A 27,371-nucleotide genomic window follows, 5' to 3' on the forward strand; every position below is an offset into this window, starting at 1 on the left:
ATGGGGATCATTTGCAGGGTTATCAGCTGGGAGGGGGAAGGGGGAGAAATGGGGTATGGCGCAGGGACTAAGAAGCATAATTGGTTGGTACAAAATAGACAGGGGGAAGTTAAGAATAATATAGAAAAGGGTGAAGCCAGAGAACTTATATGCACGACCCATGGACATGAACTAAGGGGAGTGGGATTGCTGGTGGGAAGGGTGGTACTGGGCAGAGGGCAGCAAAGGGAGAAAAAATTGAAACTACTGTGACAACATAATCAATAAAAAATAATTGAAAAAAAGTGTAGAATATGTTTAAGAACATAAGTAGTGTTTTTAAAATGTGGAAAAGGTTAATAAGGGACTGGGAATGGTTTATAAGTGTGTGGGAAGGGTTTAAAAAGCCTTAAAATACATATAAATACTAAAATGTAAGATTCCTACTTCACGGATTTTCACCTATTGCGGGGGGTTCTAGAATGTAATACCCATGATAAGTGAGGAAATACTGTATCTGTCTGGGAGAAGTCATAGGAGACAGTGAGATATTCAAACTCTTTCATAAACTTAGCTGGGTTTGCTGAAAACCTGCTGAGTCTGACCTCAATTTGTGAGAAATCTGACATTGAAAAGGGAGCCTGGGCCCAAATAATGCCCTCTGATTCAGCAACCTCTCAGAGGGAGCTGGCTTAGGGGGTTCCTGAAAGGGATGGCTGGGACAGGTGTGGCTGGGAGCAACCCAATCTGAAGGGGGGCAGGGTGAAAGGTCTGAGGGGCAGAAGTAGGGAGAGGAGATGGAGGGGGTGTTAAAAGAGTCAGGGAAGGGGCGGAAGGAGGAGGAGGAGGAGGTAAAGAGGGGGAGAAGGTTTAAATCTTGGGAAGATGGGGGAGGAAGGGAAGTAGGTATAAGTAAGAACGCAAGACAGGAGGCGCAGAGATTGGGATGATGAGAGAGCTCGAAAAAGGCCTGGATGTAAGGAACCTCAGGCCATTCCTCAAGACGGCTACAGTACAGGTCAAGTTGGAGGACAATATTATAGTTAGGAGATCTCTTTGTGGGCCATACCTCCTGATCCCCTAGTTTGTATTGAGGCCAAGCTGTATTGCAATAGAAAATCAAGTACTTGGGCTTGAAGTTGGTAAGTCCCAGAGCCTTCAAGGTCTTAAGGAGACATCCCAGTGGGGAGTCCCTGGGTGGGGTCGATTGAGTATTGCCCATGGCAAGAACTACAAGAAAGAAAGAGAAGGACATCTTAGGGACAGAAATGTGCCCAGGGAAGGGAAGGCCAGAGAGGGACGTCCCTGACTCTGATGACCTAGACAGATCTGACCCCAGGAATTGAGTATCCCCAACTCCAAGATCATACTGAAACCGCAGAGGTCTGTCCTAGAGCCAGGCGTCCGTGAATCGTAGGACAAGACTGAAACGAGAAGGGAGCAAGTCAAGAGCCATCCCTCCTGCCGAATCCTGTAAAGAAAATGACAGGCCTGACGCCAGGGCTTGTGACCAGAAAACCATTGCCTTTGGTTCTGTGAATGTTAGTGTCCCGAGATCCAGAGAGACTTCTGATCACCAGCAGTGAAGCTGGGTGAGAAGGAGGCTGTCCGCAGAGTCTGGAGAGACGGAGAAGGATTAGAATCCTCTCTCCAAACCTCGCAGAGACAGGCTTAGGGGGTGAGCCTGGGACGAGCTTCCACTGCCCCTGCTCCCCTGGTTGCAAGTCTCAGGAGGTGGAGGAAAGGGAGAAATAGAGAATGTCTCCACACAGCCCACCAGAGTGTCAGTGATGCAGGCTGTGGAAGAATTCACACCGAGAAGAAAGTGTAGAGGGCAAAGTTTATTCACTTGCCAAGAGAGGAAAGGGGCCAGGTGTGAAGAATTACGCTGGCTCCGAGGGGTTGGGGTTTTGAGCCACAATAGAAATGGCACCATGGCACCAGCTTTGTCCTTTCAGTAGACAGACTTCTCTTACGTAGGTGGGTACAGGATAGTTAGCAGTCAGCAGCACAGTAACAATGAGGGGGTTTGTGGTCTTCTCTCTGGTGCGGTGCTGGCACTTTGAGGGGTCTGGAAAAAGGACATTACTTTGACCTTCCAAAGGTATGTTGTCATAGATGCAAAAAGACAATAGACAGGTTCAATTAAGGTAAAGACTGACTTTTGTGAGGGAAGATTCTAGCCTAGGACATAACCATCTGCCATAAACTGCTTTTAATTAATAAGGTTTCATTTCAGACCATCCTTTGTGGTCACTTTGGGTCTCTGAGTTAGTAAGGCTGCCACACAGACCTCCCCTGAGCTTGTCAGGTTTAGTATGTGGGCCCTTTTTATCAGAGGGAACCAGACTTTCAGCTTGTCATTGAACTTCCTAAAATGCATACCCCTGTTTAAGAGAATGTCCCAGGGGACTTCAGTTTCAAAACTTGATAGACTTAGAAGGGTATGAAATGATAGGTGCTTCAGAGCTCCACTAAGGGACAAGATGGAAGCAGGTCAAGGGTAGGGCACCAGCCTTTTGAGTAGGGCCTCCCAGAGGCCCCCTGTGGTGGTCAGAAGGCTGCCTTTGAGAAAGGTGCACATCCCCCTGCCCCACCTTCTTACAGGTGACGGAGGAGGAAGCAGCACCTTGGCGTAGCTACGGGCCTTCCATAGAGGGTAGACATTCAAGCCTTCATGCTCCAAGGTTCCTTTACCCCAGAGGCTTCCTGCTCTTAGTCTTTGGTGCCAACTGTTTACCTTTCAGTGAAACGTCCAAACCTGTACAAATTTTTATGAGTTTATTTGAGCCAAATTGACAACAATTGCTGGGAAGCAAAACCTCAACAAACTGAGAAAATGCTCCAGAGAATGGCAATTTTGCTCCTTATTTTTTATACATTACAGTCAAAGGACGAGGCCTAAGGGGGTTACATGAAATTTATTAATGGCAGATTAGGGAGGCGGGAGAAAGCAAAGTGGGGAAACCTCTGGGATTGAATAAAAAGTCAAATGATAGACACTTCTTCTCTTACAGAGGCGGGTGCAGCACATTTTATAGTGAGCAATTAACGTGATAATAACAGGGAGGAGGTTTATGGTCTCTGCTCTGATGCAGTGGCTGTGCTCTGGGAGGGTGGGGGGGAGGGAAATTACTTTGATATTCCAAAGGCATGTTATCAGGTAAGTTATCATAGATGCAGGAAAATAAAAAGGGGGACAGTCTCAGTTAAGGTGAAGATTGACCTTTGTTAGGGAACAATTGCACCCAGGGACATGACTACCTGCCATGACTTGCTTTTAGCCAGAAAGTTTTAATTTCAGACCATCCTGTGTGGTTAGTTTAGGTGTCGGAGTTTGTAAGACCCACCACGCAGACCTCCCCTGAGCTTGTCAGGTATCGTATGAGGCCCCTTTTTGCCCACAATTCCTATACCCGTTCTTACTTTAAAATTAGGCAATAAGAAGTACATAAAGTGAAAGTAACAGATGTACACATTGTTTTAAAAAATTAGATGACACAGCCCTGGCCGGGTGGCTCTGTTGGTTAGAGCGTCACCCCGTATACCAAAAGGCTGTGGGTTTGATCCCCGATTGGGACACGTGTGAGAGGCATCCGATCAATGTTTCTCACATGTATGCTTCTCTCCCTCTCCCTTCCCCTCCCTTCCCCTCTCTCTAAAATCAATAAGCGTGTCCTCCAGTAAGGATAAGAGAATAGGCAATGCAGAAGTATATTCTGTATAAAGTGCCAGTCCCCTCTTTCCCACCCTGGCTTGGCTCCGCAGAGGCATCCCCAGCAGCTGCTTAGTGTGTGGTCCTTGTTCCATGAAGTTTCTTGTGTATAACAGGATCCTACTGCAGGTTTCATTTTACAGCTTGCTTTTGTCATGCCGTTGTCTCTTTCAGAGCTCTTCCATGGCAGCGTGTTTCAGTTCCACTCGCTGTGTGTAGCATTCCGTGGAGTGGGTATACGATTATGTAGCCATTCTCTTCACTGGGAGGCAGTGTGGGTTTTTTTTGACTTATAAACAACGCTGCTTGTACACTTATGCACTTCTGTGGTTTAGAACCCGGGGTCAGACTGTAGGAGCATTTAAAGCTTCTGTGGAGACGGCCAAATTGGCTCTGAAAGGGGGTCCTGCATTAGACTCTCATTGACAGATGCCAGGAGTACCTAGACGTCTTTACATTTCTGCGCATCTGAGGGGGGACCAGTCATCTGGTTGCCGGTGGCCCACACTCCCTGGTGGGAAACCATCTCTGAGACCTGTGCTGATGGCCTCCCTGGCACCACGTCCATGGAAAGGCCGAGTAGACAGGGTCCGCTGGTGGAGCTGTGGGGCCGCTGTCTCTCCTGCAGCTCTGACCTCCCTGCTCTGTGTCAGCAGCCAGGATCTTTACTTTTCTGGTTGAAGGCTTTTCCCCTAAGGACCCTTTGGTCTCCATTTCCCAGTGGACCCTTGTATGAAATTTCTTTGCTTTTTCCCATCTTCCTGCCAGCTGTGAGGGACTCACATCTGTTTGTGGCTGTTCCAACGTAGTAATAACCTTGATGCTCAGAGTCACACTCCCTGCATGTTAGTGGGCGACTTGTTAGCCTGGAGAATCCCCGGGTCTCCCTCCTTGTCTCTGACCCAGTGAAATAAACCAAAATTGGGAGTGTCATACATCCTTTCTTTAGGGTCAGAACAGAGGAGTGAAATTCTGTGCCCTCAGCTCTGATGTACGTTCAGACGCTGGATTTTAGGTTCAGGTCCAGCCAGAGATGGAAAGGGAGCAGGTGAGGAGGGAACTGCTGGTTACCGAGGGTTCCTGCACACCCCCTGCAGCAGCCAAGTAGTGGTATTGTCTTCCCTGACTTCCAGGGGGGCTGAGTCACAGCCCGCGGGGTGGAGGGGAAGGGGGAAGCAGCAGAGCCGGGACTCGAACCCAGGCTTTCCCCACGTTAAAACCCTACCCCTGCTCATAGATTGGCTCCGAACTCGTCCCTGAGGTGCTGTCCCCGCGAGCGCCCCCAGAGGTGGGGACGAACTGGCACCACTCCCTGGGGGGCCTCCTGGGCCCATTGGCCGCCTGCGAGAAGAAACTGCAGTCTTCCCCTCTCCTTCCCTGAATACCTGGGCGCTGGCCTGGGCTTTCCAGATACTGCTGTTCCTGTTCACCCCTGGGGACCACCTTCCTGATTTTTAAAAAATTGTCGTAATCTTTGATTATATATTGATATCAAGTTGTCTTCAAAACAAGTTACAATCTGATTAAATTTGATAACCTTTAAAAATTGTTTTAAAGACAAACATGTACAATATCTTTTTTTTTCTAGAGGCTAGCAAATATAGTACCTTGCATTGTAGAATTTCTATTTAATGTAATAAGCAAAAACAACCAAAAATTCTAAAGCAAATCACCTAGTCTCTCAACTATCACTGTTGAATAAAGCATTAAAAAGACAGAAAACTTTTTTGTTTTGAAATGCAGAATGAATACTTACATTACTGGCAAAAAAAAGAAAAAGACCCAGGAAAATAACCAACAATCTTCAGGGTAACGTCTCTACTGAGGAGTACAGGGCGACTCTGGACCACCTCTGGGTTCCTGGGACAGCACAGCCCAGCACAGGACCCTGCTGACGATCGTGCCAAATGTCATCGCCGCGGCAATCCTGGCGCCCGCCGCGCCAGTGATGGAAGGCCTCTGTGATGGCCTCAGAGCAGGGTTTCCGTGAGACGCGTGACAGTATATCCATTAGGGGGCAGATGGCCAAGATGAATTATTTCATTCCCTCAGCCACAGCGTAGCAATTCAACATATAGTGAATGGCTTTTAGCACTTCCCACTGGGGCTTGTCCTTGGATTTCAGCTTGAAGTAGGTAAAATTCCTGGAGTTCCTTAATCACCTCATATTTGTGGGAATATTCCCGGATGGCTGCAGCTATTTTAAGGGCAAATATCTTAAAGAGGAAGACAGAGAATCCCAGCATGCACTGGGACTGCCGCACAGCCTCACCGCAGCCCCACAAGCCCATCCGCATCCCAAGGGTGCTGGCTCCAGTCCGGATACACACTTCTGAGTAGAGGCTGGAATGATGGATCATTTTCTTGCTTAGAGATGCTGTTGGTCTGAGAGTTGAATTGGAGCCACAGTCCACTCACTGGCAAAGACGTGGTCCCCGCAAGCCGGCAGGTGCTCAGGTGAGGCTGCAGCTGAGGAGCAGGTGCCGGATGCGCCAGCCGCCTCCTCCGAGCAGCGTGGCCTGGGGCTGCACTGCTGTGGGACGGAGGCACCACCTTCATGATTTTGAAGTATCCTTGAGCCAATATAAAGAAAATATTTATGAAATATTATTAAATATTTCCTCTTTTGACTCACTTTTTTTACTTGGCCAAATTACTTTGAAAGGTCTTTTATCACTATTGTAAATTGAACAGCAGTTTTACTTGGCATTAATCCAGAGTAACATAAAAATGATAAATGTAGAGAAATCAAAACAAGGTTGTTTTAGCTGAATCCTCTTGCCTATCCAAGGTCCTTAGCTGAGGCCTAACCCTTGTTAGAACGGGGAGCATGAGTAGTGGTGGAATGGCTAGACTGGGGAAGGCGGGAGAAGCTCAGAACAACTGATCTGGTGTTACTGAGCCTCCTTGGCCCACCCAAGGCCACCCACTTGTGGCCCACGGCTCACTCTTTGGGGAGTGCTCTCGTAGCTTCTGGCCACCCTGGTCTGTGCACCTTTTGGGGCACGCTGCCCGGCTCTGGGCCCGTGCCTTTGCCCTTGCCTTCCTTCACCTCGATGGCCCTCTCCTCTGCTTCCCTTGCTCTCGTAGTGAGATTCTGCTCCTCCTGCGAAGTCAGGCTCAAACACCACACTTACTGGAGACCTGTCCTCTGATCAGAGCACTGTCATTCTCACCCCAGGTATCCCAGTTATTCCACAGGGACGTTTTCCATATATTCATCCTGGCACAGATCAGAGTAGGTGTGTGTGTTTATCCTGCGAGACTCTGAGCTGTGGGAAGAGGCGCTTTGCAGAATTTATTCTCCCATCTCAGGCAGGAAGCCCCAGGGGCTGGGGCAGAATCTCGTCAGAGGGGACCCTCGGGATGTACCGTTTCCTGCACCAAGCCCTGAAATGTTGCCAGGGAACTGGGTCTTCCTGGCAAGTATTTGACAGCTACCGCTCCCCACTCTAGAGTAGTAGCACCTAGCACTGTGAAGAGGTGATTGTGGGGTCTCTGAGTGGCAGGTGGCAAGAGCAGCTGTCTGGGGAAGAAGGCACCTGAGTGAGAAATGCATGGCCTGAAGCCCCCTTGGAGGGTCCCTGACACTGTTAAAGCCAGGTCCTCTGCAGATGCCTCAAGGCCCTGATGCCCCTCGGCTTCCACCTGCTTTGGCTTTCTGGCTCGAGCTCCCCATTCACTTGGCCTTTGGGGCAGTCTGCTCCTCGTGTGACCCCCTCTGGTTTTTCGACCCCTGCTTGGCACTGTCACTTTCTGACTTTGCCCACTGCCCACTGTGAACAGGCCTGGTCTGTGTTCCACCCCTCCCCAGAGTTGGCATGCCCACCTCTCATGGCCTGGATGGCCTTGGTCCAGAGGGGCGAGAGAGCCCAGTGCTCCCTAGGGCTCCAGTTGCTGTCCGTTCGCACAAGGGGTGTGGACTGCAGGGCTGCTGAGCAGACTGTGCTCTGGGGCTGCTTCTGCTCTGACAAAGGGGCACCTTCTTCTGATTTGTGTGAAGCTCCCTGGAGAGCTGTCGCCTTTCCTTGTTGGACTGTACATCCCCTCCGAGGAAGGGACCAGGGTGCATTCATCTTGGTCTCCAGAGCACCCAATGACAGCGTGATGAATAGAATTTAGTTCACTTGGTCTTTCAGAATGAAACTGTCAGACTGGGGAACTTACTGAAAGACAAATATTGTACAGTGCTCTAATACAGGCATTTAAGTCTCCTCACTTATGACTATTACATATCTCTTAGCACAAAGTGGATAATGCACATAAAGCACTTGACTTAATGTTTTTGTTCCTCCCTCAAAAATGTTTCTGAATGTATTAATTTTGAATTTGGAAGGTATATGCTGGGAAGAGTACATACTGGCTTTTTAAAATTAGAACAACAATTTTTGTTTATTTCAATAGTCTGCCACTCCCCACCGCCACCGCTCCCTATAGAAAAGTTAAAAATAAATTTCAACATGTGTACTTTCTGGAAAGAACAAAAGTCTTGAAATCATACTAACTTTAGTTTCACTCCCAGCTCCATTAACGTGTTTGAGCCTCAGTTTTCTCTCATGGTAAACGGGGATAACAGTCCTACTTTTTAAAGCATGTCTGTGAGCTAAATTATGAGACATTAAATGGGATATTTGCTGGGGCTGCTGTAACAGAGCACACCAAGATCAAGGTATAGCAGGTTTGCTTTATCCGGAGGGCACTCCCTGGCACGCAGACAGCCACCCTCATGTGGTCTGACACTGTTTAGGAGTCTCCTTGTCATGTCCAGGTTTCCTTTCACAAGGACTCCAGCCAGACTGGCGTCGGGCCCACTCTCACTGGCTCATTTTAACTTCATCACTCTTTACAGAGCCTGTCTCCAAATGCAGTCACATTCAACATCCGAACTTGTCAGGTGGGGGCTTTGGGGGCACACATCATTTAGTTCATAACATTTGCGGAACAGAGAGTTCAATGGGTGGCAGCTGTCTCTTCCTCTTGGACTTGGTGTTCTTGCCCTCTGACTGTTCCTGTGCCGCGTTGTGTCCCGTGCTTTGTGTGGTTATCCTGAGGGCTGGGAGCGCTGCCCTTCAGTATCTTTCCAACCGCCAGGTGCTTTCTGTTGAAATTAGACCAGTGTGGGAGCCTCCCACCTAGAGAGCGGAACAGGCCTCCTTCAGCTCCTGGACCCACAATGGCAGCTGAGGGTTAATAATGCGTTGTTCAGCAAAACCCAGGCTAGACTTTTTAAAGTTAGCAAAGAATTATTCTTGAAGTGTATAAGAATCAAGATGGAAAGGAAATTAACAAAGCATGAATGCAAATTGAATTAGGGGAAAACATTATGGTAAGTAAAAGAAGCCAGACCCAAAAGACCACATACTGTATGACTTCGTTTATATGAACTATCCAGGATAGGCCAATTTATGTATAGCAAAGGTAGATTAGTGGTTGTGGGGTCTGGGCTGAGGGGGCATGGGAGGTGACTGCTAATGGACACAGGGCTTCTTTTGAGAGTGATGCAGTATTCTGAAATGAGATAGTGGTGGTGGTTAAACAACTCTGAATATACTAAAGCCCACTGACTTGTATACCTCAAAATATGAATTTTATTTTATGTGAATTATATCTCAGTAGAGTTGTTATTAAAAATTGAATTAGAGTGGTGGTAGGCTTATGTAAGTGGCTTTTCTTTTTTTCTCTGTTCCTCAAGTTTTCTGTAACTAATTTTTTTAAGTGGAAAAAAACCCAGAGTCCTGCCTTTCATGATGATCACTTGGGACCCAGTTTTGGGTACTGCTGAACGGTAGCCACGCAAAGAAAACCTGCATGAACACGAAGGGGTCACTCCTGTTCCTAAAATATCACTCGCTGAGGAATGGGGAGGTGTGTAATGGGGCTTAGCAGTGAGCTGGGTCTGCTGTAATGCTGGCGTCGTAAGGGGGTCTGTCCGCTCCCCCGCCGCAGACCTGTGGCTGTGGCAGGATCGCTCTGTTGTTGGTGGGCATCCAGCTCGTGGCAGGCACTGGACTCTGGACTCCATGTTTATGTCGGTGTGCGTGCTCTCCCAGAAAATGTCTTGTTCCTAGTTTGACAATGCCTTCAATACAATGCCAAGAGGTCTCTGAGCCGTATATTTTCAATATATGTTACATCATTCTCAAGGAATGTGTGTGTGCTGAAACATGGGTGGCTACTGCACTTACAATTTGAGTGTTTCTATCCAGTTTTTAACCATGCTGGTCCTCTAGGCAGTCTGTTTCTTTGCTGCTGACAAAATCATCTTTGAAAAGAAAGCTAAAGACTTCTGCATTACCTTTTGCCAGTTGCTGCTTTAAATCCACTATTTGGTATTTGCAAAGGTCAGACGAGCTATTTTGGGGCTCACGGCCATGATTCATGGGAGGCCGGCGTTTTCATTGGCTGCTGAGGATGAAGGATTAGCGTGGCGCGCAGCGAAGGAGAGCGGCATCTGCTGTAATGTCAGGAGCCTGGGGGTGGGAATCGCAGCAGCAGCAGGCCCATGAAAAATGGAGGAGGGGGGCTCCTCGGGCGCCGGCCCCTATTGTGCTTTTCCCTGTTTGCAGTGATCCAGGATCTCGGGGAGCATTTGTTTCCCTCCGTTAAGCCTTGCTGCTAAGAATGTCATATGAGAGCACACGTGCCTCTTTCCTGGGGGGCTGTGGGCCGCTCCCCTGCCAGGGGGCTCTTCAGTTCCCTGCGAGGCGGCGTGCACGTGGTCAGCTTTTCACCCCTCCTTGTAAAAGACATTGGTTTTATTCTAGGCTAAATATAAATCGTTACCTCGGCTCCAGATTTTCTCAAGAGAAGCAGGTGCCTGGTGCACTGGGGAGAATAACTGAAGACGAGACCTCTTTCCCCATCCAGGAGCAGATGGTCTGGATCAGTTTGTCTTGTGACCTTTCTTTGCTTCTAAGACACCAAATCTCTGATCCCACGGATCATAAATATTCTTTAGGTTTGTAGCCATGGAGGGAATGAGAATATCAAACCGTCGTTATCATTTTCCATTTGTCTGGAACCTTTGGAAGGAAACTGTTACAGCATTTGAAGGCACAAAATAAGCCTCCTGCAGCCGTGGGCTTTTCAGACCCCTGAAGGGCACCGCAGGAGGGAGGCCTCAGCTGAGGCCAGGCGTGAGCCCCAGCCCAGCACCCTTCTGTCCTCACCCGTCCATTCACGGGGCAGCCTCTCCCTGTAGCTGCTTCATGCCAGGCACCCTGCTTGTCTGCTCAGGGGCTACATTTTTTAAGTCACCAATAGTGATAATGGACACCTTGTATTGATCACCCATTGTATAGATGGGGAACAATAAAGGGTGGCCCCTCTCGCCTTAGAGCCGCCATTCTCATCGGGAAGCAGGCCCACAAACAAGCGTGGTATGAGGGTGTCCTGATAACAGAGTGGGGGTGTGCTGTGCTGGGCAGGGTGAGGAGGTGACGCCTGAGCCCATCCTACAGGAGTTTATCAGGAGGCAGGGGTGTGCTCGGGGGAGAGGACATTAGGGAGAAGGTGTCCAGGTGTGTGAGGCAGCTGGCCTGCAGGCTCTGGGTATCCGTGTGGGGACCTGGCAAGGGAGAAGGTGGCAGTGAGGGCTGGTTAGTGACAGTCAACGGAGCGTCAGGTTGAGGACTGTAGACATGACCTGGAGTTAACTGAGGGAGCTCAGGGAGGTTTTTATTTATTTATTTATTTTTAATTTATTAATTTATTTTTAGAGAGAGGGAAAGGAGGGAGAAAGAGAGGGAGAGAAACACCCCCCAACTGGGGACTTGGCTTGCAACCCAGGCATGTGCCCTGACTGGGAATCAACCTGGCAACCCTTTGGTTTTCAGGCTGGTGCTCAATCCACTGAGCCACACCAGCCAGGGCTCAGGGAGGTTTTTAATGCACAGGAGGTGTGTGATCAGAGTTCTCTTTGGGGAAGGTCAACCTGGGGCACGGTGGAGGGAAGGTTTAGGAAAACAGACTGGTGGAAGTGATGCCCCCGGTGGGGGCTGCAGAGACCCTCCCAGAGGGAGCTGAGGAGGCAGAGCCCAGCCTGTGCAACTCCATCTGGGCGCCTGCACACACTGTTCCTCTCCTCCCTCTCATTCTTGTTCCCGCATCCTCCTTCAGATCCCATACATCCTCTTCCTCCCTAAGGCCTGTCCTGGCTGCTCCAGACAAAGGCTCCCCCTTCTCTGGCACCCCTCCCCCAGCAGCCTGGCCTGCCACCAGGGGGCGCTCGGGGGAGCTGGCCTTGCTGCCCCAACTTAGATGAGCAGAACTTTGGGCTCTGGAGGGCTGCGGGTCCCCTGGCGGGGCGACTGCATGGTGAAGCAGGGAAGGAGGAGGAATACAGTGGGCTGGAGGGGACTCAGAAGTTGGGGACAGAACACACCTTGTGCAGAAGTAAGGTGGTATGTTTTGTTTTTGCTTTTTATTATGCAAAGTTTTGAACATACATGAGAATAGGGAAAACCGTGGTGAACTTCTCTGTGTCCATGACTCAGCTTCAACAGTTCTCGACAGCTGGCCAGTCCAGTCTTGTTCCATCTCATTACCTACCCCACCCCCTTGGCCCTGCATTATTTTGAAGTATATTCCAGACATCAGATAATTTTATTCATAAATATACTGAAGTATATATCTCTAAAAGATAGGGGCTTTTTATTGAGCTCTAAGAGTCTAAACTTGCTGCACCCCAGCCTTCTGACCTGTAAAAGGGGAACGATGGTGCCCTCATCCCAGAGCTGCTGTGAGTAAGACTCTCGAAGGCCCTTGTGGCACCCTAATTGCTGCCTTTTCTTACCTATGCTGCACACCGAGCCCTGTGATGGCGCTAGGGACACACCCTTGGAGGGCAGACACCCCCAGGCCCCATTCTCAGGCCCAACACTCACCGCCTGTGTTTTGGGGGCACATTACTCATTCAGAACCTCAGTGTCCTCATCTTTAAAAATGGGGGCAATAATTGCTCCCTCATTAGGGTGGTTTTAAGGTTCAAAGGAGATCATGTATGTGTCAGCAGCAGCTCTTATTATAAACATTCTTTAAATATTTATATTATTTCTGATTCTCATAGCAATCCCAGTGTTAGTTACCATCCCTATTTTATTAATGAAATGATGAAGGCTTAAACCCAAGAGTAAGTAACTTGCCTAAGATCTTGGGGCAAATAAATTGCAGAGCCAGGAGTTTGAGCCCAGATCTGACTGCCCCTGAGGCCCCACCTTCATCATAGCCAGTTCTTTACTGACCTCCCCTGTGGTCAGACAGGCCACGCCCGTAGGATCCTTGGTTCTGTCTGATGTTTTAAGCCAGTGCTGGGTTTGTAGAAGCTGATGACTGTGTTGCAGATTTTCCTGGGCTCTTCTGTCCGCATCTCCTGCCTTCTTCCTGTTTCTTTTTAGGGGCTTGTTAGTGGTCCCTGTAAAGAGAGAAGTAAAGAGAACAGGATGAGGAAGAAAATTCAAATTTAAAAAGTTCACGTCGGCCCTTTTGTGCTTGCTTCATTTTAGTGTAAAGAGGCTGAAACTAAAACAAAATAAGGTTCATAGGTTATCTGTGGATTTTTGTCTTTCGGTCAGCCAAGATAGTGAGCAGTGGGCAAGGCGTATTTTGCTATGACTATGGCAAATTCCAAGACAATGTAGCAGAGCTGGCCATCAAATGCGGGCCTGCCCAACTCACTGCCTGGCTAGTCATATTGTTGTGTCCTGCCTCTTGGGACAGGTGGGTTAGAGACCCTCAGAATCCCTTTTCTGAAAGATCTGATCTGGTTCTGGCTTAATGGGACTCAGCATAGCCATATAAGTAGTCAACTTTTTGTCTAGCTTTTCACACGTTTCGTTTTCACGGTACAGTAAGGTTCTCTGATATCCTTCTTCATAAACAAGGAAGCCAAGTAGACTGGCCACCAAAGGGCAGAGTGAGGGTTTGAGTGCAGGCCAGGCCAGTCCTCTTCCTGCACGGCCACAAAAACCTTTGGAATGTGCTTGTCAGCAGTGCGCCTCTGTCACGTGAACAGCAGAAGCTCCAGCTCAGAACAGGAAGTAGCTCCCCAAGCCCAAGGTGCTCGCAAGCTCTGACTGGAGCAGTGACAGCAAAGCCAGAGGGCTCTGCCACTGAGGTGACATTCGTCTGCCGTTAACTGGAAAAATGGTCTCCTTGGTGGCTATAGGCATGTTCTGGGTATTGTGTCTGCACAGCCATCTTCAACAATGTAGTTTCTCTCAATAAAACACTAGAACCGATTTTAGGAGGAGGCTGAGCATCCCAGTGATGTAGATCTTACAGGTGTGAGTTGCAAGCTCTGTAAAGACGCCTCACTTTCGGGTGGGAATGCAGAACTGAGTGCCTCGCTGCTGGGAGGCTAGCCTGGCTTTCTTGGGATCCAGCCAAGAAAATAATTCATGAGACTGACCCACAAACTCAACTAACTAAAGCTTTGGGCTGTAATCCAGAATCCTTACTATGGAAAGCAGAGTTAAAATTGTTCCCTCTGAAACCCCGTGGCTATTTGTTTGAATTAGTGAGGTCACCCCAATGACGGCGGCGGATCATTAGAAGAACTTGCCCTGCATGTCCTCAGAATGGCATTTCTGAGGGTCTTGAATGTTATTCTTCCTTATTTCTTTCAACCTTACCTCATTCCTACTATTTTTTTTTTAAGGATTTAATTAATTTATTTTTAGAGAAGTGGGGAGGGAGGGAGACATCCGTGTGTGGTTGCCTCTCACCTGCCCCCAGCCAAGGACCTGGCCCACAACCTGGGCATGTGGCCTGAATGGGAATTGAACCTGCGACCCTTTGTTTGCAGACCAGCACTCAATCCACTGAGGTACACCAGCCAGGGCTGTGCTCTATAGTTTTGCTTTAACTTTCTGAGACTATTAAATGTATCAATCTTTAAATCTGGGTTTACTTTTTAAACTGTGTTATAGAAAATTTTAAACATATACAAAAATAGAGAAAATACTATAATGAACCTCCACTTACCCTTTATATAACTTCAACAATTATCAACTCATAACCTATTATGTTTTGTCAGTTTGTCTACCTACTCCCTCTCCTGGCTTATATTATTTTGAAGTAAGTCCCCAAATCATATTATTTCAGCCATATATTTCAGTGTGTATCGCTAATAGAAAATGAACTCTTAAAAAAAAAACAACTATAATACCATTATTGTACTTAAAAAATTATCATTAAGTCCCTAATATTATGCATTCAGTTAGTATTTAAATTTCTAGTTGTCTCATACTATTAGATATTTTAAAAGTTCTGTTTATTTGAATAGGATCTAATAAGGTCTGACACTACAAATCAGTTGATATTTCCCTTATGTTTCTTTTAATCTGTAGGCTCCTCCTCCATATTTATCTCATTGCAATTTATTTGTTGGAGAAATCAGGTCATTTGTCCTATACAGTTTTCTCTCATCTGGATTTTGCTGATGATATCTCCTTGATATCATTTAACTTGTTCACATGTTCCTCTGTTCTCTGTAGTTCATGTACACTGGAAGTTGGATTTGTAGTGTGATCAAGTTCACCTTTAACTTCTTGACAAGACTATTTTAGAGGTGATGTATTTCTCTCAGGGACATCATGTCCAGCTGTCTTCCTCTTGTGATGTTTGCAGCTGTTGATGGTCAGTGTTTAGATCTGTGGATCCTGTAGGGGCCGTAAAAGGGCTTCCAGACTGGAATTTAGCCACCTGTCCCGTGGGGCCTGTTCCTCACGATGCCTGTCTTGGGGCTGCGCACAAAGAAGACCTCAGTAAGATTTAGTACTAATTAACGAATTCCTGCTTCTCTCAGATGCTATTGGTCATTGATTGTGTTTGGATTCCTTTATCTTTATTGCTTGTATATCTCTTGTAGTTTTTTAGTTTGTGTTAACCGTACACTTCCTATATACCAAGCTGTGTTTATAGCAGTCAAATTTAAATTGATGGTCACTTAAGTTTAAACACATTATAAAATCACTACCATTTGTACTCACCCCCTCCACATTTATATTTTTGTCATTATTTTTTCCTTTTGTGTGTGTATCCTTTAATTTACTGTTGTAATTACTTTTTCCTTTTAACCTTTGTACTGGCTTTATGTTGGTTGATACACTGCTTTTATTATGTGTTTGCCTTAGTGAAATTTTTTTTCTTTGTGATATTTTCTTATTCATAGTTCTGATTTTTTTCCTTCTTTTTGAAAAAGTCTCTAACATTTCTTTTAATCTTGGTTTGGTGGTGATGAACTCCTTTAGCTTTTTCTTGTCTGGGAAGCTCTTTATCTCTCCTTCGATTCTGAATGATAACTTTGCTGGATAGAGTAATCTTGGTTGTAGGTCCTTGCTTTTCATCACTTTGAGTATTTCATGCCAGTCTCTTCTGGCCTGGAAAGTTTCTGTTGAGAAGTCAGCTGACAATCTTTTGGGAGCTCCCTTATAGGTAACTAACTGCTTTTCTTTACTACTTTTAAGATTCTCTTTTTGTCTTTAACCTTTGGTGTTTCAATTATGATGTGTCTTGGTGTGGTCTCTTTGGGTTCATCTTGTTTAGGACTCTGTGCTTCCTGGATTTGTATGTGTTTCCTTCACCATACTATGGAAGTTTTCTTTCATTATTTCTTCAAATAGGTTCATAATCCCTTGTTCTCTTTCTTCTCCTAGTACCCCTAATATGTGAATGTTGTTATGTTTGATTTTGTCCAAGAGGTCCTTTAAACTATCTTCATTTTTAAAAATTTGTTTTTTCTTTTTGCAGATCCTATTGGGTATTTTCTGCTACCTTATCTTTTAAATAACTGATTTCATCCTCTGTGTCATCTTAATTTACTGTTGAGTCCATCTGGTGTATTCCTCGTTCTAGTTACTGTATTCTTCAGTTCTGACTAGTTCTTTTTGATGTTTCCTATCTCTTTGTTGAAGTTCTCACTGAGATCATCTATACTTCCCCTAAGTTCATTGAGCATCTTTATAACTAGTGTTTTGAACTCTGCATCTCGTAGATTGCTTGTCTCCATTTTGTTTAGTTCTTTTTTCTGGAGTCTTGTTCTTTCACTTGGGACATGTTTTTAGTTCTCTCACTTTGGCTGCTTCCCTGTGTTTGTTTCTATGTATTAGGTAGAGCTGCTATATCTCCTGTCTTGACAGAGTGGCCTTATATTTATATAGGTGTCCTTTGGGGGCCCAGTGGCACATCCTCCCTGTTCACCTGACCTGGGTGCTCCAGGGGTGTCCCTTGTGTGGGTTGTGTGTGCCCTCCTGTTGTAGTTGGGCCTTGACTGCTGTTGGCACTTCAGTGGGTGAGATTGACCCTCAGGCTGATAGGCTGTGAGGACTGGCTGTGACTATAGCAGACAAGCTCTTGTGCAGGGGCAGACCCCACAGAGTGGGGTTCTGGTACCTGCCAAGTCCACCCTTTGCATGTGCCATTTGTGTCACTATTTGGGTGGTGCTGTTGTGCAGCCTGAATCTGAGCACAGGTGTGTTGGTTTGGGCCTCCTGGGAGGGACTTTGGTGCAGCCCAAGATCAGGCACTGCCTATGTCCAGCTGGGGCCACCTGGTGGGAGCTACAGAGTGATCTGTGGTTGGTAGATGCCTGTGCTGAGCATAGAGGCACTGAGAGTGGTTACGCTGTGAACCAAAGCCAGCTGCCACTAGTGCCAGGCTTGGGGCCATTTAGCAAGAGGTACCGGGCCCCCCACGGCCCACCACTGTTCGTTTGGGGTTTATGGACCCTTGAGGATTTTAGGGAAGTCCACAGCCTAGGCCCCAGCCAGCCACTTGGGATTCAGCTCTGAAGGAGATTCAGGCCGGGTGTGTGAGCTTTGTGGGGTGGGAGCCTCAGGGAATCACCAGGTTGGAGTGAGAGTGGTGTTAGCAAGGTTGATGGAGACTCAGAGTTGTTGTCAGGCTGCGTAGGGGTGGAGCTCAACAAAGGAACAGTGGCACCTGCCGGCACTTTAGTTCATGAGAGAGCTGTCCCTCCAGCCCTCCAATTAGTTCTTCCACACATGTCCCTGGCACGTTTCAAGCTGCTGTGCCTTCTCGGAAGCTTAGGGCAAGTGTATGTGACTAAGTGAGCCTGTGCTCAGGCCCGTTAAGAGGATGTCTGGGTCTACAGTAGCCTCTAGTCTCACCTGAACTGAGTCCCTGCTGATTTTCACAGCCAGATGTTGTGGGGACTCCTTGGCACTGGTCCTCTGGGCTGGAGAGCCTAGTGAGGGGCTGGATCTCTTGCTTCCTAGGAGGGAACCTCTGAAGCTGGGATGTCTCTCTTGATTCTTAATTGCCACACTGCAAGTATGGAACCAACCTGTTTTGGGTCTCCACCCCTCCTACCAGTCTTGACATGGCCTCTTCTTTATATCATTAGTTACAGGAGTTCTGTTCAGCTAGTCTTCAGGTGGTTCTTAAGGATGGTTGTTCTGTAATTCAGTTGGGACTTCAATGTGGTGGTGGGAGGCGGGGAGCACAATGTTCACCTGCTCTGCCACCTTGACCCGGGCCACTTTGGTTGAGAAGGCTGGCCACAGCTGTCTGTGACAGCAGGCCAGAAGCACTTGCCAGAGTGGAAAAGATGAATAGGGCATCGAGTCTTAGGTATGAAGTTACCTCCCTAGACCTGAGTCCCGGTTCAGCTGTCTCCCCCAGGTTAATAGTATTCAATTTGTTGATCTTGCCTATTATTATTATTATTATTATTATTATTATTATTATTATTATTATTAGCTTGCTTGATTAATAGCCACAGAGGCTTCCTGAGGAAAGTGCAGGCAGGATTTGCCAATAAGGTACCCTGGTTGGAAAAAGTTTTCTTAATAGCTGGCTGCTTGCCATGCCTTGGGGTCCAATGCCTTTGGTTCCTCCTGAGGGTGGTGGCTTTGCATGCAGTGCATATGGCACCCTGAGTGCCACCCTCGTTGCTGTGTGCAGGGGGCTGAGTGCAGCTGGGGCAGAGGAACGACCTACATTTCTTTTTTTTTTAAATTAATTAATTTATTTATTTTGGGGTGGTGGACTCCTTGCTCTTTAGCAATTTCCCCCTCTCAGACTTAAGACCCTTTATAATCTTATAAAGCACAATGGGCGAAGGTCTTGTGCTCCTCTAGCTGCTTCAAGCTGGACATCGACCTACATTTCTTTGTGCAGCTTCTCGATTAGGAAACCACAGGGACCTTGAGCCTGTGTTTCATTTGGGAGTGTTTTCCCTGTTAAATATGGATGGCTTCAGATTGTTAAAATGCTACCATTGTAGCCAGAAGCCTTGATTGGTGCCCTGCCCTACCTACACAGTTACACCCCTGCTTTGGCTGAAGTCCTCCTTAGTGGCTATTTATTTTATTTATTTATTAACTATATTTTATTGTTTATGCTATTACAATTGTCTCAGATTCTCCCCCTTTGCCCCATTCCCTCAGGCAATCCACACACCTTTGACCACGTCCATGGGTCCTGCGTATGTTCTTTGGCTACTCTACTCTCTATGCTGTACTTGACATCAGCATGACTGCTCTGTAACTGCCTGTTTGTGCTTCTTAGTCCCTTCGCCTTTTTCACCCAGCCCCCAACCCCCTCCCTTCTGGCAGCCCTCAGAATGTTCTCCTGTGTCTATGATTCTGTTTCTGTTCTGCTTGTTTATTTTGTTTTTTATATTCAATTGTTGATAGGTATTTATTGCCATTTTATTGTCCATATTGTTTATTTTGATCTTCTTCTTAAAGAAGACTTTAACATTTCATAAATACTGGTTTGGTGGTGATGGACTCCATTAGCTTTTTCTTGTTTGGGAAGCTCTTTATCTCCTTTGATTCTAAATGATAGCTTTGCTGGGTAGAGTAATCTTGGTTGTAGGTCCTTGCTTTTCATCACTTTGAATATTTCTTGCCAATACCTTCTAGCCTGCAAAGTTTCATTTGAGAAATCAGCTGACAGTCTTATGGGAGTTCCCTGATAGATAACTGCTTTTTTATTTTTTTATTTTTTTGCTGCTTTTAAGATTCTCTGTCTTCAACCATTGGCATTTTAATTATGATGTGTCTTGGACTGGGCCCCTTTGGGTTCATTTTGTTTGGGACTCTCTGCACTTCCTGGATTTGTATGTCTGTTTCCTTCAGCAAGTTAGGGAAATTTTCTGTTATTATTTTTTCAGATAGGTTTTCAATTTCTTGCTGTCTTTCTTCTCCTTCAGGCACCCCCATAATGTGAATGTTGGAATGCTTGAAGTTGTCCCAGACGCTCCTTACACTTTCCTCATTGTAGATGTAGTGTTGTGTGTAATCAAGTGACACTGAGGTAATTCCAGCAGACAGAATTCTCGGACGAATAGGGGGCTGCCGCACGCTCAGGCAAGTCAGCCAAGAGCAGAGCAGAAGTCAATCCTTTTATTGAGTTTAACATGATACTAAAAATAGATTAATGAGAACAGGCTCAAGGTAAAGAATTTTAAAAATTTTACAGAACATAATCATTATCTATAAAAGTTAAGCAGGATAACATATGATGAGGCTTTAACTTCCTAAGGATTTATAACTTTGTCCTTAGGTCTGGTTTTAAACAAGACGTTATCTGTAAGGCAAGGAAATGGAGTACTCAGCAAGGTCTCTTTTGCTCTCAGGCTCAGCGGCCTGATACAGCTTGCAGCCACAGGCATCAGCAAGGCCAGCTTGCTTATCTGAGACACAGGACAGCTGGGCTGGAAGGCATGAGCACATGTCCTTCCTCAGAGGCCTGATTTCCTCCAACACCTCTTTTTTTTTTTTTAATTCTTTTTTCTTTTTGCTGTTCTGATTGATTGTTTTTTGCTTCCTGATATTCCAAACTGCTGATTTGACTCTTGGTTTCATCCACTGTACTGATCCCCTATAAATTGTTCTATATTTCAGTTAATGTATTCTTCATTTCTTACTGGATCTTTTTTATGCTGTTGAGGTTCTCACTATGTTCATCAAGCATCTGTATAACCAGCGTTTTGAACTCTGCCTCTAGTAGATCGCTTGTCTCCATTTTGGTCAGTTCTTTTTTTGGAGTTTTGATCTGTTCTTTCATTTGGGCCCTGTTTCTTTGTCTCCTCATTTTGGCAGCCTCCCTGTGTTTGTTTCTGTGTATTAGGTAGAGCTGCTACATCTCCCAGGCTTGGTAGAGTGACCTAATGTAGTAGGTGTCCTGTAGGGTCCAGTGGCACAGCCTTCCCTGTCACTCAGGCTGGATACTCAAGGAGCGCCCACTGTGTGGGCTGAGTACACCCTCCTCCTGTATTTGAGCCTTGACTGATGTTGCCACATCACCATTTACTTTTATACAAAGACCAGATAAGAAGATAAGATATGGCCTAGAGTTGGATGAGCTGACCCAGCAGAGGCCTTCCAAAAATTATTATATGACTCTTGGTGATGGTATAGGTTGACAAATTTTTTAGCTATCATAAACTGGTTCTAAAAGAAATACATATTTTTTGTAGAAAATTTTGGAAAGTTACCGTCCCTTCCCAACAAAACCAAAATGGCCATAATTACTCTTACCACTAAGATATCTACCATTGTCAGGAATAGCTTTGTAGGCTTTTCTTTTTTGTGTAGGTCTACACTTTTTAATGTAAACCATGTGTATTATTTTGATTTTGATTTTTCCCACTTAATGTGTGATGACCACTTGCCTACCATCACATTTTTTCCCCTAAACTCAGGAGCCAAATGTGTCTGTAGAGTGCAAGCAAACCATTCTGGGCTGCAGGTCACCTTTGGGACGATGCAGTCATCTCAGTTAGGGCATCGTGGCTTCAAGTTTGGGGGCCCCAATCACATTCTTTAAATATTGTCAGAGGTGGCCAGTCATCATGCTTTGTTTTTTAAAGTTAGTCAGTCATTTTCCACCACCCAGTGCCATATGCCGGGCAAAACCAAACTTGCCGTGTGCTGTAGCAAGTGGGCTGAGCCGTGTGGCTGACTTGCCGGGAGGAGAGAATGAGAGAAAACCCTGGTGGGACAACTATGACGGCTCCACGAGGCCGAGCGCCAGGGAGCCGGAACTCATCTCTGCGTGCACCGTGTAAATGTGGAGGTGGTCCTCAAACCCTGGGGACTGGGGGCGTCGGAACGTGCTGGGACCTTGTGAAAATGCCCACGAGGCCCGGTCAACAGGGTACGGGGAGAGAGTCAAAGGGGCATAAACCTCCTCTGTAACGGTAGTAGACACCGCTCACTTCCCAGCCACTGCTCCTTGACCTTGTCTGGGCTGGCTACGTGCCCAGCCAGAATTTTCTGACGCGGTCTCGCTCGCAGCTGGGAACGACCAGAGGACCCAGTTCTGGCCTATGGGACGGGGGTGCAGGCCCTGGGGAGAGCACCCCTCATGAGCAGAACAGCAAACCCTTGGGCCCGTGCCTTCTTCCTGCCGGTCTCACCAACTGCCTGCTGGGTCCAGCGGCCTTGCAGCTGCAGGGGAGGGAGCCACAGGCCAGCAGTGGCGGAGCAGAAAGACAAGATCCTGGGTCCTCCGTGTGATCCTTCAGTGGCGGCTCCCACTGTGTACTTCCTGCTTCTAGATTTCCTCTTATTTGTGAGAGAAATAACCCCCATCTGTTTAAGTGACTGTTAGTTTTTTTTAATTGCATGTAGCAGAATGCAATCATAACTGATAAGGTAATGTTTTAATAGGTTACAAGAGGGAAATGTATTTACATATTGTGTAATTAAAAATGAAAAATAATGTAAATCCCCACAGATCTCTGTGCTCCACAGACTCACTGAAACAACCTTTAGGTTTGACACTCATATATCTATGCTGTAACAAACTCCCCGAATGATTCTGATGCACAATGAAATATGAGGGTCATCTCAGTTCTCATTTTATATATGACAGTAAGAAGGCCCAAGAAAGTGAAACAGCATTACCCAGTCTTAAGTGAGGTTTGCATCCAGTACAGTCTGGTTCCAAAGTGTGTCCCTACCGTCCCACCTCAGGGAGGACTGGCTTTTCCTCCCACAACATAGCCACACTACTTCGAAGGGAACTCCAGAACAGAGGATTTGAAATTGCTTTTGACACAGTTTTCCACTGTTGTCCAGGGACAGCATCACTGCAATGCATGACCTCCGGGAAGTAAAGACCATGTATGGTTTCTGGCATATTTGTTAAAAAGTGGACTCTTAAGTTCTTGGTCTTGTCTTATGCTTTCGAACCAAAAATTCTTTGAAATTAGTTTTTTTTATTGACTTTCTAGGGTTAAAAATTACTAGAACATCTCATTCATGAAATATAATTATGGTTTTTTTATGAGTGTGGAAGACATATAGCTTGTAAGTACCAGAGTAGTCTCCTGCGAGTTATTAGGACTCGTTGTATCTGTGTTATACCAAATTAGCCCTCTAGAGCTGATAGACTTTATCTGTAGTTCATCAAGGCGCTGGTCTGTGCCGTCCATTTGTGACAATTGAATGCACACTGGCTCGCCTGGTGTAGGATCTATAGGTAAGATGGCCACCTCAGGGCATAGTAATGTGATTCACGTGGGTATTTGGAGACCTGTATGCTAAGCATGATTTTCTGATGGGGAAGAGCATCTTTACAATATGAAGCAGGAGGTCAGTGTACTTGAGACCCTCAAGGTGCTGGCAGCCTTGTGTGGATCAAGTGTGGCTTTGTGTTCTGGCCTGAGCCTGGCATAGCCACTGCTTGTCAGGAGTTCTTATGCACCCATATAGCCAGCCTTTCAGACATCACTCTGTTATGTGTGAAGCATTCTGGGAGATCCTTCACTCTGTTGCCTTCAAGGAGCTCCTTTTCTGGTGGCGGAGAGAAAACAGGTACACAATCTCTCCAATAGAACCTGTCACCACCCCTGCTTCTTGTGAGGGCTGTTACGTGCCAGGCCTTTATAGATGGTCATTGAATTCTTACAAAAGCTTTGCAAGGTGTCGGTATTATTATTCCTGTTCTATAGACGTAGACGCTGAGGGTCACAGAGATTTAGTTACTTGCTCAGGGTCACACAGCCAATAAACCACAGAATCAAATTGGAGCTCAAGTTAGACCCTAGTACAGTCTCTGCATGACATTGCACCCATGATGCTCTGCCTGGTGTAGGGGAGTAGTGTGAGAGGATGGTGGGAGGAGGCCACTTTTGTCTGGGAGAATTGTGGAAATCTCTGTAGAAGAGGCAGGACTTAAAAAGTTTAGGGTGATTAGGACTTCTGGCCAAGGTGGAGACGTAGACAGACATGCTGCATCTCCCTCCACAACTAAGAAGGAGTACAACTACCTCAAAATTAGAAACAACCAGAAGTTCTAGAAAGTCAAACTGCATGGAAGTCCAGCAAACAAAGATATAAAGAAGAAACACTCATCCAGACAGGTAGGAGGGGCGGAGCCGGGGCGGAGAGGACACGGTGTGGTGGTGGCAGGAGTGGCAGGCTGGCGGAAAGCGCAGTCACATGTTTCAAAGTCAGGAGGGACACCTGGGGAGCGTGCCCAGCTACTCACCAGACCTTGCAGCCCATGGTCCCAGCACCGGGAAAAATCAAGCCTCATTGGTTCTGACTGTGCAGACGAGTGGGGTTGAGGTGAAGGCAGAAACTGACGGTCTCAGCAAAGTCCGCTTGTTTAAAGGGCCCCCACAGTCCTAGAACGTCCGCAGACCCACCCACTCTGGGAACGATGGCCAGGGCAGCAGCTAGAGGGGCGCCAGTCTGATGCAGAAATGGGAGAGGTGCCTGGAAAAGGGGTGAGTGCTAGGCAAGTGGCATTGTTCCCTCTTGGACCCCTCCCCCACATACAGCACCACAACGTGGTGAGACAGGCTGCCTGTACTGACGAATCCCTAAGACCCTGCCCCTTACAATGTAACAGGAGTGCCAGCCCTACCTGGGACTTGGAGGCAAACAAACACAGGAACCTGTCAGAATTAGGAGACAGAGAAGTATGGCCTGAAAGGGGAAACGGATCAAGGTTCCAGTGGGAGATTGTTCCCTCTCAGACCCCTCCCCCACATACAGCGCCACGATGTGGTGAAACGGGTCGCCCTGCACTGACGTATTCCTAAGGCTCCACCCCATACAACGTAGTAGGAGTGACAGCTCTCCTTGGGACATGGAAGCAAACAAACACAGGAGACTTCCGACCAAGATGGAGGGAGGCCTAGACTGACACGCTCCATCTCCCTCCACAACTAAGAAGGAATACCACTACTGCAAAACCAGAAATAACCAGAAGTTCCAGAAAATAAATGGAAGTCCAACGTATGAAGTTATAAAGAAGTGGTGTTCATCCAGATGGGTAGGAGGGGCAAAGCTGGGACAGAGAGCTCAAGCTGTGTTGTCAACAGCAGCAGCAGCGACAGCGGCAGGACAGTGGTTAGCACAGACACCCGTATTTAAAGGGAGGCAAGAAGCGCCTGGGGAGCACCCCTGGCTGCAGACCAGACCTTTCAGCTTGCAATCCCAAAGCCGGGGAAGGCAGACCTCCGTTGCCTAGAACTGTGAGGCCTGGAGGGGGTGGGGACGGAGGAGGAGGCACCCAGTCTCTCAGCAGAGAGTGAACGGCCTGAGTCCATTTTGGACCCCCACCCCTGCAGAAAATGCCACAGCATGGTGAGATGGGTCGCCCAGTTGTGATGAATGTATGGGGCTTTGCCCCCTATAGCGTAGGAGGTGTGACAGCACTGCCCAAGAAGCAAAGGTCAACACAAAATGGTCAGGATGGCACAGATCACGATAGAGATCCCGGTGATGCTGCTGACCAGCCAGCAAATATCTAATCTAACAAAGGAGCAGATAGGAAATCTTTCTGAGGCACAGTTCAGAGCTTTGGTTATAAAAATGCTTACAGACCTAACAGCAGATCTTAAACAAGATGGGGAAGGGATGAAGGCTAGTCCTGCTGAAATGAACAAAAACACACACAAAACTAGTGGTGAGGGCAAGAAAGCCAGGGATCAAATCAATAAGTCAGAACATAGGGAAGGAACAAAGTCAACCAGTGCAGAAAAAGGGAATGAGAAGTGAGGAAACTGAGGAGAGGCTCAGAAACTTATTTGACAGCTATAAGCGGGCTAACGTCCGAATCATAGGGTTTGCCAGAAGGTGACGAAGAAGAACTAGAAATTGAAAAATTATGTGAAAAAATAATGAAGCAGAACTTCCCTAACTTGGGGAAGGAAATAGACTTACAGGTCCAGGAAGCACAGAGAGTTCCAAAAAACTGGACCCAGGAAAGACACATTATAAGCAAAATGTCAAAAATTAAGGATAAAGAGAGAATCTTAAAAGCAGCAAGAGAGAAGAAGAGAATTATATACACAGGGGTCCCAATAAGACTATCAGCCAATTTCTCAAAAGAAACTCTGCAGGCAAGAAGGGACTGGCAAGAAGTATTCAAAGTCATGAAAAGCAAAAACCTACAACCACAATTACTCTATCCAGCGAAGCTCTCATTCAGAATAGAAGGACAGAGAAAGTGCTTCCAGAACAAAGTAAAACTCAAGGAGTCCATCAGATCCAAACCACTGTTATATGAAACGTTAAAGGGACTTGTTTAGGAGAAAGAAGATCACAACTATGAACATTAAAATGAAAACTGTATCAGAAGAACCAACAACAGAAGCTAATGAACCAAAACAAAGGCAAACTAAGTAGGCAATGAGAGTGGGAAAAGAATTATAGGTATGGGGAACAGTATGGGGGGAGGTCAGCAGGGATGGGGAAGGGGGGAAAGGGAGGGAGATGGTACAGGCGTTAAGCATAGTAGGAGGGAATGGAGTAGACAGGAAGATGTTGAGAAGAACTACATGCACAACCAATGGACATGAACTAAGGGGAGTGACGACTGGGCGGGGGGTACTGGATGGAGGGGAGAAGAGGGAAAAGAAATTGGGACGACTGTAACAGCATAATCAATAAAGCATATTTTTTAAAAAGTTTAGGGTGATTAAAGAAAGCTAAGTTCGAGAAGGAGTGGGTATTTCTGGGAATAAGGAGCAATCTGGTTGATTAAAATGTGTTTTTCCTTGTGGAAACAGTGAGGGACAGGAAGAAGGAAATGAAGGTGGGAAAGTTAACAGACAAACTGAACGGTACTCAATGCTGGGCTAAGTTATAGGAAGAACATTTTGCACTTTCGTAGAATTGTTTTAAAGATGTCATATGTTACAGGAAACTAAAGAACAACACAAACAAAGGAACTAAATAGAACAAAGAGCAGAATAGCAGTCAATAGGGGGGAGGGGAGAGGGAGAGAAGGGATAAGTAAGGGAAGGGTTTAATTAAAGAGCCTGTATGAAAGACTCATGGACATGGACAACGGGGAGGGATATGATTGTGGGAGAGGGGGTGGGTTGGGTGGGGGAGAGAAATTAGGGGAAAAGGGGACAACTGTAATTGAAAAACCAAAAAAAAAAAAAAAAAAAGATGTCATATGTTGTGCTGTTCATTATTCCTTAATGTAAGAATGATTGCAATAAATTAATCTCAAAACTTAGTGTCAAGAAAAAAAAGTGCTTCTCCATCTAGTGCAGTGTCTTTTGTTCTGTCTTTAATCAGAAACTGAAGACTCTGAATCACATTATCTTTCCCTTTTTGCCAAGACTACTGGGAAGCCCAGGCTTGATTAATGTCTAATTGTATTGTCTTACCTCCCTGGTTCTTGGTAAAATAATTTCACCTTTTATTTCATGTGGTTTCTAGCCTTTTATTTT

At 46.5% G+C, this 27,371-nt stretch overlaps 1 protein-coding gene and 1 pseudogene across 8 annotated transcripts in view; one reads left to right on the top strand and one right to left on the bottom strand.

The window, feature by feature from the left end:
• The window catches only part of TOM1L2 (target of myb1 like 2 membrane trafficking protein), a 128,135-nt gene that overhangs the window by 21,583 nt on the left and 79,181 nt on the right, over positions 1–27,371 (top strand). Inside the window, exon 1 of one of the 8 annotated variants that reach the window (XM_090292434.1) lies at positions 8,825–9,020. The exons of the other annotated variants lie outside the window; for them this stretch is intronic. The gene's annotated coding sequence lies outside the window, so the exon portion shown is untranslated. Of the gene's footprint in view, positions 1–8,824; positions 9,021–27,371 lie in introns of those variants that run through there. 8 annotated transcript variants of the gene reach the window in all.
• Positions 5,457–6,253, bottom strand: LOC149997479 (CD9 antigen pseudogene; annotated as a pseudogene).

The sequence above is a fragment of the Furipterus horrens genome, unplaced genomic scaffold, assembly GCF_987537825.1.
Source record: "Furipterus horrens unplaced genomic scaffold, mFurHor1.1.pri manual_scaffold_11, whole genome shotgun sequence".
Taxonomy (NCBI): Eukaryota; Metazoa; Chordata; class Mammalia; order Chiroptera; family Furipteridae; genus Furipterus; species Furipterus horrens.